The 9,896-nt window shown below is 28.3% G+C and overlaps 1 pseudogene; it reads left to right on the forward strand.

The window, feature by feature from the left end:
- The first annotated feature begins 7,106 nt into the window (after positions 1 to 7,106).
- On the forward strand, positions 7,107 to 8,696 carry LOC139902526 (xyloglucan galactosyltransferase MUR3-like; annotated as a pseudogene).
- Positions 8,697 to 9,896: the final 1,200 nt, after the last annotated feature.

The following is a 9,896-nucleotide window of genomic DNA, read 5'->3' on the forward strand; positions in this document are numbered from 1 at the left end:
AAGTGGCAAACTTGAAAATTGTTTAGTTTCATATGTTATAATCAATATTTTAATTCATTTTAATTATCCAATGTTATTAGTCCACAGTCGATAGTCCACAATTAACAGTCCAATAATTCATATATAGCTTAATACATAATATTCGAATTAATTAATACGTATCGTGGCCCGTGTACATGTCTCGGACTCGATCACAACTTAAATTATATATATTATTATAGAATCAACCTCAACCATGTATAGCTAACTCCAGCATTACTGCATATAGTGTGTTTATGGTTATTCCAAATAATATATATAGATGCGTCGATATGATATGTCAAAACTTTGTATACGTGTCCAGATATTTAAAGTGTGTAAAATAAATAACAGTAAATAAATGACGATAAATAAAGTGCGTAAAGTAAATAACAGAAATTAAATGACGATAAATAAAATTGCGATAATTAAATTGCGATAAATAAACTGCGATAAATAAATTGCGATAAATAAATTACGATAAATAAAAGGTAATACGGAATTAACAGTTAGCTAGGAACAGTTAGCGTGGATTCTTAACAATTTTTTTTTTCATAGTTAATTTGTCTGTTTCTAACAAATTTTATTTTGTCAAATGTTTTCTTCATTATGCCACTTGTTGGATTCTGATAGGTCAAAACCAAATATGAAATTGAATGAAAATGGTTATTCTTCGGTGAACGGATACGTATATCGGTGGTTGTAAGTAGGATAGTAAATGACTGTTGAATCAGATTCGAAGAATGTAAAGTGTAACTTATTAATGTGAAATCTAAATATTTCTAGGGTATTACCTACCCGTTAAAATATTTTCACCATTAACGGTTTGTACAAAAGAATTTTTAATTACAATCTTTATGAAAACATATATACATATATATTTTCTTCAGATGCAATCATGGATTTAATGAGTTAATATGATATTAATCTCATTTGATTTATCGTTAGAACTAGAATACATAATCTCTAAAACATCAGAGATTACTTAATCGCCATGAAGAACGAAGATAATTGATGTAGAACGATACGTAGAAAGATGATTATACTCGAGGTACGGAATGAGATGTTGAGGCGTGTGATGTTGAAACTTGTGTTGTTGGTGGTACTGATGTTACTGGTGCTGTGGCTGAAGCTGGTAGGTTTTGCACCGCGTTTTCCAATTTGATTACTCGAGCGCGAAGTTCGTTGACTTTTTCGATTACTCCGGGATGATTGTCGGTAAGAACGAGCGAATGAATAAGGTTCAGAATTTGAGATAGTATATAATCATGACGAGATATTCGGGAAATGAGGGTGAAAATGGTGTTTCGGACTGGTTCGCTGATAAGTGCTTCAGGTTCATCGCCAAGAGGTAAATTCGGTTGGTGGAAAGGATCGCCTTCTTCGCGTCTCCATTGATTAAGTCGACTACAAACTCATCAGATGAATTGGGGATGGATGATTGGTTGATTCATTCTGGTGACACTGCTTTCGGAGCTTAGGTAAAACTCCATATCGGAATAGCTGTCGGAATCCGAGGAATTCGAACTGGTTGAGGGATTCATATCGTACGATCAGATGAAGGATTTTCGATAAGAAATAGATTATAGGATGTAGATTAGTACCCTGCAATACATAGTTTACATATGCATATATAATAATAAAATTCCATAAGTTATGGAGGAATCTACGGAATCTGTCAGGCAAAGGTAACAATAACAGATACGCTAAGATATGAATTAGCAGATATGCTAAGATATGAATTAACAGATATGCTAAGATATGAATTTTGTCTATACACTATTCATACAATCCTTGCAGTATGATGTGTCTAGATTAAGAATGATAAACAGATAATTTTCTAAGGATGATAAACAGTTGAGTTCCGACTAGAAATGATAAGCAAAACTTTTGACATGCAGACACGGTCGAAGTCCAGACTCACTAATGCATCCTAACAACTATCAGTTATACACACTAATGCAAGACCTGGTTCGCTAAGACCACCGCTCTGATACCAACTTTCATGACCCGTCCTAATCCATCTGGACGAATACATTACATTTGGTTACATCGTGAGGTACTTGACCTCTATATGATACATTTTACAAACATTGCATTCGTTTTCAAAAGATAAACTTTCTTTACATCGAAATTTGATGGCATGCATACCATTTCATAATATATCCAACTATAATTGACTTAATAATAATCTTATTGAACTCAACGACTCGAATGCAACGTCTTTTGAAACATGTCATGAATGACTCCAAGTAATATCTTTAAAATGAGCAAATGCGCAGCGGAAGAATTTCTTAATACCTGAGAATAAACATGCTTTAAAGTATCAACCAAAAGGTTGGTGAGTTCATTAGTTTATCATAAATAATCATTTCATAATTTTAATAGACCACAAGATTTCATATTTCCATTTCTCATAAATATACGTCCCATGCATAGAGACAAAAATATCATTCATATGGATTGAACACCTGGTAACCAACATTAACAAGATGCATATAAGAATATCCCCTATCATTCTGGGAAATCCTTCGGACATGATAAAAACGAATTCGAAGTACTAAAGCATCTGGTACTTTAGATGGGGTTCGTTAGGCCCAATAGATCTATCTTTAGGATTCGCGTCAATTAGGCGTGCACTAATTCTCAAAATTAGTGATGTTCCCTAATTCTTAGGCTACCAAGCAAAAAGGGGCATATTCGGCTTCGATCATTCGACCATATAATGTAGTTTCGATTACTTGTGTCTATTTCATAAAACATTTATAAAAATTGCGCATGTATTCTCAGCCCAAAAATATAAAGGGTAAAAAGGAAAATGAAACTCACAATACTGTATTTTGTAGTAAAAATACATATGACGACATTGAACAATGCAGGGTTGGCCTCGGATTCACGAACCTATATCATTTGTATATATATTAATACACTTAGATGTAATCGAATAAGTTTATATATATATATATATATATATATATATATATATATATATATATATATATATATATATATAACTTAGTAATGATGTTATCTTTATATTAATAATATATTTATATTCCATATATTCCTTTTATAAAAAAAATATTTTATTATATTATATGTGTTAAATATATTTTTATATATGTATATATCATTTGTTTGTTAAAAATAGTAATTTTAGTAATAATACGATAAAAATGATAATAATTATAATACTTAATATTACTAAATATAGTATTATTGTTAATAATTATATTAATGATATTAATAATGATATTTATAATAATAATAGTAAAATATAAATTTTTCGGTTAATGATACTCAAAATGATGATTTTAGTAATTACATATTAATAATACTCATTAAAATATAAATAACCATGCTTATAATGATAATAATAATAATAATGATTATGATACTTTTATGATAATTGTATTACTAATAATAATTATAATACTAGTAATAATACTAATAATAATATTATCTTTCACAAAATGATACAAGTATTAATTTTTTTTAATGACAGAATATTAATGATAATAATAATAATAATCAAAACCCTAATAATGATATTAATACTATATTAATAATGACAATAATAGAATTAATGATACTTATTAATACTAATGTTAATATTGTCCCTAATGTTTATATATAAATATTATAATACTTAACAATAACAATAATAATAATAATAATAATAATAATAATAATAATAATAATGATAATAATAATAATAATAATAATAATAATAATAATAATAATAATAATAAAATAATAATGATAATAAATTTGAAAACTACCTTTGAAGTCCTAAAAAAATAACACGCCAGAGCCGGGACTCGAACCCTTGACCTCTCGGTTTCACACCAAACCCTTGAACCATCTAGGCTGCTTACTATTTTTTGTTTTTATTTGCGATTTAAACTATCTAATCCTGATAACCCGTCTGTTCTTCCCCTTCCAAAACTCAATCGACCAGAGAATTTTAATCATAACAGACCAAAACAATTTTTAAACAGCTAATCCAGAGTTAGAATTATATTGTGAAAGTTGAATTAAAACAATCAATATTTGTCACTTTAGATTAACGGAAAAAAATATAAATAGTTGAAAACTCAAATCGTGATTTCGATTTTAAAAGCGTTTTAGACAAAATTTATAACAAGAATTGTGTTGTAAATACACCATATAATCTTTCAGGACCATCAATTTCCACAGAAACACTAACACAAATACGAATTTCGTGATGAACACTTATTTTGACCTTTTGAATTGAAACTTTAACTTCTGAAATTCGAACTCGTTTTGCAAAATTGGACGTTGGGATTTTTCAGATAGATTGAACAAAAGATTCTTAACAAGACTACACTTTTACATTTTTAAATTAAATGCGAAATCGAGCTGTTGTAATTTTGGTTCAAGAACAGAGGAAAAGTTTGGACTTCACAAAAAAAAATTCGATTTAAATTAACTCAGGATACTAGTACCGTTTATATTTGATAATGAGGATGAAGGAACTGTAGGAAATTATCAATGTCGATGGATAGCACAATTGATTTATAGTTAAATTATCGACAAATTATTATTGCTCAGGAAGAATAAAAAAAAATAACAAAAGTAGAAAATGACTTACAACGAATTCTGTTTTTAAAAGGGATTTAATTTGATTTTTGTAACCAGTTTAGAGACAAAATCAATACATTATGATCGAGACTTGAAACAGAATTTGGATTTGCTGTATGATGGAACCTGATTAGTACGAAGTTGGTGAATCATATATAGTAGGATAGTAACATGTAACTGCTTCTGTAAATCCTAATTGATTCTATAAATCCTATTTCGTGTTTATATATATTTTATAGAGATAATACTATTAATTAATAATTATAATTATATTATTAATAATCAAAATTTATAATATGAATAATAATACTATTAATAATAAAATTAATAGGAGTAATAATAATAATTCAATGATAACAAGAATAATGATTTTTATAATTTTCATAATAAATAAAAAATGATAATAATAATAAAAATGATAATATTAATATTATTAATGATTCTAATAATATTAGTTATAATAATATCAATATTATTAATGATAATAATAATATAACAACTTATACATATCGAATTTTATAGTTATCTTTATATCTTTATATTAGAATTTATAATATAAATAATACAAATATTAATATTAACATTAATAATAATAATAATAAATGTACTGATAATAATATGACATTTATATTTTAACTTATATTTACATATATTATACTAACCTTACATTTCATTAATTACGTATCACTTATGTTATATAATAACATATTTGAATATATATCATTTATATATTTTATATGTATCATAATATGATAATTATTAATAATAATCATATATATATATATATATATATATATATATATATATATATATATTCATTTTAAATTATACTTAATTATTTTGTATCTTATCTTACATACTTAATTCTAATGTTTACATTATATTTAAAAAAAATAATTTAAATTATTATATATATACTTACATTTATATGTATACATATTTATTTATAAACACTTGTTCGTGAATCATCGGGAATAGTCATAGGTTACTGAATCATGTAAATAGTTCAAAAATTTTGAGACTCAATATCACAGACTTTGCTTATCGTGTCGAAATCATATAAAGATTAAGTTCAAATTTGATCGGAAATTTTCGGGTCATCACATCAATGATGATAAACTCAATGATATTAATAAAATTTGAATAAGAAAAGTACCATAGTTATGACTTGAGGAATTAGAAACCAAACAAGAATGACAGCCCCACTTTGAAAAATACTTAATCCGTGATTTGTCATTACTGGAAGAGTATAAGTTTGAGAATTGAGATAGCATTCTTATAGTAGAGAAATCAATGTGGAATTGATCCTGGATTTTAGTATTGAAAGAAATAATAATATGCAAAAAATTAGACATTCAGTAGTCAATTGCTTGATTTGCGTAATTGCGTTTGAGAAAAAAAAAATGATATGTCGATATGTGTATGAAGGTTGATCCGTTGATATGATTTTAGTTTCAATTAACGACATTTTCAATTTTAAATATGTATTCAATTTACCATATATATTATATGGAGACGGATTCAGGATAAGCTTTAAAACGGGTACAAACGGGATAAACAAAATCACATTTTTTTATTTTTTTTAAGATTCATAAATCTGCATCAAAATACTCTCATAATCTATATTTTTATAAGCCAATAACATTCGAAATCATTCAAAAATCGGTGATGAATAATAATAATAATCGTGAATTATGTCATTAATCACACGAGTGATGAATGATAAATTAATCATTCAGTACTCGTGTGATGAATGATAAATTAATCATTCATCATCGATTTTTTTAACGATTTTGTATTTTATTTTTTGTAATTTTTGTGTTTTCTTCTATTTGCGTATTAAGAAACTCTAAAAAGGTCATTTTTTTTTTAAATAAAAAAATTGAAATTTTGCTTATCACGTTCGTACCCGTTTTAAGCTTATTCATGAATTTCGCCCCTTTGTTACATTATATAAAAAGCATATAATTATTACATTAAATCGGTTTTTGGGTCTAGCTTGAACCGTTAATCATTTTTAATCCAAAACCGATCCACAAACCACTCTATAATTTGGTTAGCACCAAAAATCCGAATCAAATCTATAAAGCCCGAATCCGTTGCACCCACAATCATTCGGATTTACTGGTTTTCGAGTTGAACCATTTAATAAACACCCCTAAAATTAATACCAAATAAATTTATAACATAATACTTCTTATATGTATTATAATAAACATTATGATTTAATTTAACACTTTTTAGCTACAACTTTCAGTTTGTTTAACATCTACATAAAATGAAAGCTACAACTTCTTATTATAATAACCATACCTTAATACCTTAAATGTCAATTTGAATCTATATTATTTAAACTTCAGAAATCTAAAAATAAGGCTCAAATCACATAAGCTCATATTTCTCGGACTACCGTTACTCCCTCTATTCTCACAACCAATATATATACATCACCAAATCTTTTGTTTATTCAAAAGCTAGCCATTATGTTCAAACAATCTTATGTTTCTGTATTAGGAATGGTATTACTTTGTGCTATCTTATGGTTGTGTTTGTTGCACTTTACATATGATGTTCCTGCAAGCAATATATTGTGGATCAATACTCTAGATCAGATTAATCAAAATTCACCCGAAAACCTTATTGAAGTAGAGAATTCAAAACCGGATATCTCTCCAACAGAAAACCAGAAAAGTGACGGTTTATATAACCGTCAAGATTATGGTTTATTGGAAGCAATGGAAAGTGTAGAAAACAAGAGTGATCCATGTGGTGGAAGGTATATTTTTGTTCATGATCTTCCTTCGCAATTTAATGAAGATATGGTGAAAGAATGTGCAAGAATTAACAAATATATTCACATGTGTAAGTTCATTACTAATGGTGGATTTGGTCCTAAATTAAATAACAGTGAAGGTGTGTTTTCAGATAATGGATGGTATGAAACAAATCAGTTTACACTTGATGTTATTTTCCACACTCGAATGAAGCATTACGAATGTTTGACGAATGATTCCTCAATGGCTGCCGCCATTTATGTCCCGTTTTACGCAGGGTTTGATGCTTCAAGATATCTTTGGGGGTATAATATCTCTGTAAGAGATGCTGCATCTCTTGATCTCGTCGATTGGTTGCAAAAAAGAGACGAATGGAAACGAATGAATGGTCAAGATCATTTTCTTGTTGGAGGTAGAATCACTTGGGATTTTAGGAGATTAAGAGAAGATGATTCCGATTGGGGGAATAAGTTTTTGTTGTTACCAGCTACAAAAAACATGTCAATGCTTCTTATTGAATCGAGCCCATGGCATTCGAACGATTTTGCTGTTCCATATCCGACTTATTTTCATCCATCTAAAGATTATGATGTTTTTAGTTGGCAAGATAGGATGTTGAAAATGGAGCGAAAATGGTTGTTTTGTTTTGCAGGTGCACCACGACCGGGTAACCCTGAATCAATAAGGAGTCTTTTAATAAATCAATGCGAACGTTCGAGTGTTGGGAAGCTTCTAGAATGTGGGGTTGTTGAGAAAGAGTGTCATTCGCCTAGCAGTATAATGAAAATGTTTCAAAGTTCAGTTTTTTGCTTACAACCTAGAGGTGATTCGTCTACACGAAGATCTGCTTTTGATTCAATCTTGGCGGGTTGTATTCCTGTGTTCTTTCATCCAGGATCGTTTTATACGCAATACACTTGGTATTTACCAAAAAACTACACAAATTACTCGGTTTATATTTCTGAGGATGATGTTCGTAAGAATATAAGCATTGAACAACGTCTTAGTCAAATTGGTCCTGAAAATATTAGGAGAATGAGGGAGGTGGTCGTAAATTTGATACCGAGATTGATATATGCTGATCCGCATTCCAAATTAGAGACTTTAAAAGATGCATTTGATGTTTCGGTTGAATCAATTATCAATAAGGTGACTAAGTTGAGAGACGATATGATTGATGGGCGTACGGATGATGATTCGATTGAAGAACTTAGTTAAAAATACGTGTTATCTAGAGAAGGTGAGTATGTAAGTGTCGAAGATGCGTATTGGTGTACGAATTATGGTACGATTGATTAGTTTGTTATTGTTATCTTCAATTTGGAAGCAAGTACGTTATGGTTTTTAACTGAAGAAGGTAAATAGAAGTTGCTTTTCAATAACATATGTTGTAGCTTTCATCTTATATTGTCTTCAAACTTGTACGGGTACGATTTAACATTTAGTTTTGCATGGTTTATTTAATACTCGTAGTCATTTAAGTTGGGTTGAAGTGATGCTTACGTGAGGGATTAATATGTAGTTGGATCAAAAGACAGATGCATAAGGTCAATGGCTTATACGGGTTGTTGGAATGTCATTCTAAACGATTATTCTTTGTTGAAAGAATCAGAGCTACAGTTAAAATAAATATTTCTATTTTATGAAAATAAAAATAATTGTAGAGATGACGTCAAACCTTTATCTTATTCTTAAACTCCTTGAGAAATTGTACCAAACTAATAATGGTGGATTGAATAAAAGTGAAGATAAATGCATATATTCATCTTAACTAATAAGAATAAGAAAAACAATTATAAATAAAGAAAAAAAGGTGTAATGAATAGTTGTCACTAGAAAGATTTCGGGGAAACGCCAAAGGAACGCCGGAGAGAATTATAGTGGAGAGTGAGAGAACGATGGTCTCGATGTTTCCAAATTGAAACTTTTACGGAATGTCAATGGAACTTCGACGGAACTTCAACCCTTCGGCACTTGTAGCAATGTAATGCTTAGAAGTCATAAAGGATCATCAAAGAAAGAAAATAAAAACTTTAAGGGTGGTTTTAGTTATCGAGAAGTGATTTCACTAAAAAAACTTGAAATTATCCAAATCTATCTATACCTTATTATAAAGCGCTTGCCAATAATCCTACGTGTCAGTCTGTTATTAATTCTGGTTAAATTTGCTTATATAACGAATTGTGGTTAACTTATTATTTATAGTAATTATCATATACACTATATATTTAAGGAGATTCCAAATTTATTTAAGGAGTATTACATAATTATAATTTAATATATGAAATAGTTTCGAAAATTTAGGACTGCGAATACCAATTAAGAATTTGCATCGTAATATATTTTTTATATGTTATTTATTTATCTTAATATTTTTGATTAATACTTATAGCTAATAAAATATTTAATTAATAACTATTTTTTTTTCATTATCATCAAACACTAAAATGTAAGTGTGATACATACATACTTCATGTATATTATTAATGTTTATTTACA

This window comes from Rutidosis leptorrhynchoides, chromosome 3 (assembly GCF_046630445.1).
Source record: "Rutidosis leptorrhynchoides isolate AG116_Rl617_1_P2 chromosome 3, CSIRO_AGI_Rlap_v1, whole genome shotgun sequence".
Taxonomy (NCBI): domain Eukaryota; kingdom Viridiplantae; phylum Streptophyta; class Magnoliopsida; order Asterales; family Asteraceae; genus Rutidosis; species Rutidosis leptorrhynchoides.